Source organism: Psammomys obesus, unplaced genomic scaffold, assembly GCF_907164565.1.
Source record: "Psammomys obesus unplaced genomic scaffold, mPsaObe1.curated_primary_1811, whole genome shotgun sequence".
In the NCBI taxonomy this organism is placed as follows: Eukaryota; Metazoa; Chordata; class Mammalia; order Rodentia; family Muridae; genus Psammomys; species Psammomys obesus.
Genome location: NW_026591598.1, coordinates 2,924,055 through 2,928,981, shown reverse-complemented (window position 1 = coordinate 2,928,981; position 4,927 = coordinate 2,924,055). Strand labels below are relative to the sequence as shown.

Genomic DNA, 4,927 nt, shown 5'->3' with positions numbered 1-4,927 from the left:
AAACTTACAAATAGGGGCTGGAGAGATGGCTCAGAGGTTAAGAACACTCGCTGTTCTTCTGAAGGTCCTGAGTTCAATTCCCAGTCAACCACATGGTGGCTCAGAACCATCTATAGTAAGATCTGGTATGCAAGCAGAATATTGTATAAATAATAAATAAATCTTTTAAAAACTTACAAATAATATCATGCTATTTTATAGGATTCTTGGTGTAGGGTTGATGAAGGCTAGATGTCTTCAAACTTTAAGAATACATTCCAAGAATTTTACTTTGCAGTCATGAGGGCATGAGGTCCGTTGCCGAGACTGCAGCAAATGGCTATCTGAGGGATTTAGGTAGGCCAATGTAATTTTGGCTTCCAATTTCCAATATTCCTTCACCCACAATCAACACTGCATTCTACTCAGTCAAGGTCAGTCTGTGGGATCTTTCATGCAGACGTGGCTGCTTCTGGGAACGTCAACGCCATACATTCTATTAAGGAAAAGTTTGATAAAACCAGCTACATTACAATTACTATATTCAGGGCCAAGCACAGGGGCACTGTCTATAATCTCAGCACTTGAAAGGTAGAGGTGGGAGGATCCTCTAAGCTCAAGAAATTGAATGTGGCCCAAAGAGCATATGGAACCCTACCCCTACCACATCCCCAAATTAGCATCTTTGGGCTGCGGTGTGGTTTAGTGGTAGCGTGCTTACTTGGCATGTTGGAGATCCTATGTTCTAGCTCCCATATTACAGAAGAAAGAAAAAAAAGAAAAACTAACACATTTCTCTCTTTATTTTTCTTTTCTCTTTCTTTCTTTCTTTCTTTTTTTTTTTTATCCAAAATGTGTTTATTGGGATGGCTCCCACTCATCTTGAATCAGTTGCTGTCAATGCTGCTATCTCCTGAAGGAGCATCCTTCTGTCCGTCTTGCTTTTCTGCCTGTAGGCTGACAGAGAACAGTGGAGCAGACAACACACAATGCTACTGTTTGTGCATGGCTAAAGACCATGGTGATTTGATAGCATTTTTACAGCCATAAAGTAAAAATTAGGGCTCTGTACCAGGCACTTTCTCTTTCTTGTGTTTCCTCTTCTCCTTTTCTGGAAAGGGATGAGGGAGATCCTTCAAGAGAGGCATGTTCTCATGGGGTGGTCGTCACCGCTGGAAAGGAAAAAAACACATTTTCCCCAAAACGTATCAAAAATAATTTGGAAAGACAACCAATTAAAGTTTGAGGATGGAGTGGAGAGATGGCTCAGCCTTTAAAGACGAGGCAAAGAAGAAGAGGAAGAGGAAGAGGAAGAGGAAGAAAGAGAAGGAGAAGGAGAAGGAGAAGGAGAAGACGTAGTAGAGTTTGCCTGCCTATGTGTGTTGAAGTCAGAGATAAACCTCATCTATCTTTTGTATTTGTTAAATCAAGGTTTCACTATGCAGCCCTAGCTCACCTGGAACTCTATGTAGTCCAGGCACGCCTCCAGCTCACAGGTATCCACCTGCCTTTGCCTCCCAACTGCTGGGATTAGAGGTGTGAACTACCACACCTTCATTTAGTATGTGTGCACCTAGGTCTAGGCGCCTACAGAAGCCAAAGGATTCCCCTGGGATCTGGAGCCCTAGGTGGTTGTGAGCCATCTGAATCGGGTGCTGAGTTCTCTGTGAGAGCAGCAAGTGCTCTTAACTGCTCAGCCCTCTCTCCAGCCCTGCAAGCTGGGTTTCTTGACTGAAAAACTTTGGGGAAAGCTGGGCATCCTAAACCTCCTAGCAAGTCACAGCACCTGTCGCCTGACGGGGCTCTCAGAAGTCCTAAGACAAACACACCTGTTAACTTTGTTTCACCGGCCACTCTCCAAACGTGTCTGACCTCTCTCCTTCGACAGGTGGTGTCATGCCAGGCAGCCTGCTCATCCCGCAGCACTGGCACTGTTACAGGTGCGGGTATGAGTCTGGGGGCACCCTCTAAGAGTTTTTTAGGTTTTGGGGTTCCAGGATAAAGACTTGCTTGCTCCAGGGGTTAGTAATAGAAATAAAGTTTGTTAAGAAAGAGGACAGCATAGCCAAGCGGTGGTGGCACACGCCTTTAATTCCAGCATTCAAGAGGCAGAGGCAGGTGGATCTTTGTGAGTTTGAGGCCAGCCTGGTTTACAAAGTTAGTCCAGGTCAGCCAGGGCTACCCAGAGAAACCCTGTCATAAGAAAGAAAGAAAGAAAGAAAGAAAGAAAGAAAGAAAGAAAGAAAGAGAGAGAAAGAGAGAGAAAGAGGACAGCACACCTGAGGATGGAGATGAGTTACTGTGTGAAGAAAAGGCTGGGCCAGGAGTCTCCTTGACCTTTCTTAGGTCATCTCCATAGCAACCACCTCCACAGAGTTTCATTGACTCAGCCTTTTTCTGTATTAATTGTCATTTTATATTTCATGTGTATGGGTGTTTTGTCTGCATATATGTATATGTACCACATGTATGTCTGATACCCGAGGAGGCCACAAGAGGGCATCAGATCTCACAGGACTGCGGTTACAGGTGGGTGTTGTTGATCCTCCTGCCTCTGCCTCCCAGAGTGCTGGGATTTACTTGTATGTAAATAGAGCATCACTAGCATGCCAGCCACAAGCAATGGAATGTATTCACCTCAAACACCCCCATGTCCCCCCCAAAGATTATATAGTACTTGTTCACCATGGAAGGGATGGACTTGAGCTGCCTCACTAAGAAACGGACACTGGCTGATTCACCAAAGATTGTCATGGCTGTTGTTTTACTTGAGCTTGAAGAATTGGTTCGGAGAGGGCCTTTTCTCTCCAGATATTCACCGCCCACCCAATGGCCTTGCCAGCAAGACCCAAGCACTCTGATTCACTTCTCTTTTCGTCCTTCTTGGCAAAGGGCTATAAGCAGGCTGTAACACTCTTGGGAGAAGGCCTGTTACCCCCTTCCCCACACACACACACATCTTGAGTTCTAGGCCATACTCAGGCTACGTAGTGAGATTCTGTCTCAAAAAATTAAAGAAATAAAATAAAATAAAAAGAAAGAAAAAAAACAGATGGTCTAAAAAACGTAGTCTAGACTACAGTAGAACTCACTACTCAGGCTCAGACTCCTACATTAACCCAGCACTTGGGGAGACAGAGGCAGACAAATCTCTGTGAGTTTGAGGCCAGCCTGATCTGCAAAGCAAGTCCAATACAGCCAAGGCTACACAGAGAAAATATGTCTCAAAAAAAAAAATCCAAAAAACAAACAAACAACACCAGCCCAAGGCATTCTTAATGGCCAATAGCAAGCCAGCAATTATCTTGCAAATGATGTGTGCTCAGCAGCTGCTGTTTTGATCGAATCCCCAGTGGCTTCAGGCTGCATGAAAGCACACAGACACTTTCAAAATTATGATGAGAGGTCTGGGGAGGTGGCACAGTGGGGAGAGGACTTATTTGATTTGCAAGCGTGGGAACCTGAGTTCAAGGAAAAGGAGGAGGGTGTATGGCATGTGCATGGAATTCCAGCTCTGGGCAAATGAAGACGAGTTGCTTCCTAGAGCTCACTGGTCCTGCAGCATCACCTTCTTTGCAAGTTCTAAGCCAGTGAGAGACTCTGTCTCAAAAAACAGGATGGGGACTGGAGAGATGATTTGGCAGTTAAGAGTCCTTGCTGCTCTTCCAGAGGAACAGAATTTGGTTCCCAGCACCCACACTGCAGGTCACAACCAGGGTCCCAGGGACCCTGATGCCCTGTTCAAGTCTCCTGCCTTTAATCCCAGCACTCAAGAGGCAGAAACAGAGTTCGAGGCCAGCCTGGTCTACAGAGTGAGTGAGTTTTAGAAGAGCCAGGACTACTGAGAAAAACCCTGTCTCCAAAATAAATAAATGGTAGTGAATAAATAAAGTAAATAAATAAATAATGGAAAAGTTAATTCAAGAGAAAAAAAGGTGGATATTTTTTTTTGTTTTGTTTTTTGGGTTTTTGGTTTGTTTGGGTGGTTGGTTGTTTTGTTTCTTTTTTTCTTCTTTCTTTTTTCTTTTTTTAAGACATGGTTTCTCTGTGTAGCCTTGGTTGTCTTGAACTTTCTTTGTAGACCAGGCTGGCCTGGAACTCTCGGAGCTCTCGGAGCTCTGCCTGCCTCTGCCTTCCCAAATGCTGGGATTACAGGCGTGTGCCACCATGCCTAGCATAACGGTGAATGGTACCTAGTTTAAAAAAAACCTGAAGTTGAAAACTTCTGTCCTTTATACAAGTGTGTACACAAAAAAAATTACAACTGAGTGACTGAGTGTGGGGATTTTATAACCTGTATAACTACTTACTATAACTACTTACTAACTATCTTAGTTACCTTTCTTTTCTTTCTTTTGGTTTTTTGAGATAGGGTTTCTCTGTGTAGCCCTGGCCGTGCTGGAACTTGCTTTGTAGACCAGGCTGGCCTCAAAGTCAGAGATTCACCTGCGTCTGCCTCCCAAGTGCTGGGATCAAAGGCGTGTGCGCTGCTGCTGCTGCTGCCGCCTCCACCACCAGGCTTGTCTTAGTTACTTTTCTATTGTTGTGCTAAGATACCACGACCAAGTCGACTGACAGAATCCTTTCCAAACAGTTCCACCTACGCAGAACCGAGTATTCAAGCATATGAGCCAACGGGGGCCTTTCTCACTCAGACCGCCACCGCCACACACTGCTTCTAACAAATCAGGCCCAGTTTGGTTCAGGTCTCCAAATAGGAATTTCTTTCAGGTAGGTTTTGGGTTTTTGTTTGTTTGTTTGGTTGGTTGGTTGGTTGGTTGTGGTTTTGTGTGTGTGTGTGTGTGTTTTGTTTTTTGTTTGTTTGTTTGTTTGTTTGTTTTTACTTTCTTTTGACAGAGTCTCTTGTAGCTCAGGTGGATCAACCCCCCCCCCCCCCCCAGTGTACCTGAGGGTGACAGTGAACTTCAAATGCCCCTCCCACAACCTC

The 4,927-nt window shown here is 44.7% G+C and overlaps 1 pseudogene; it reads right to left on the bottom strand.

Annotated features, from left to right (window-relative positions):
- Positions 1 to 876: 876 nt before the first annotated feature.
- Positions 877 to 1,127, bottom strand: LOC129679912 (40S ribosomal protein S27-like; annotated as a pseudogene).
- Between the last annotated feature and the right edge of the window lie 3,800 nt (positions 1,128 to 4,927).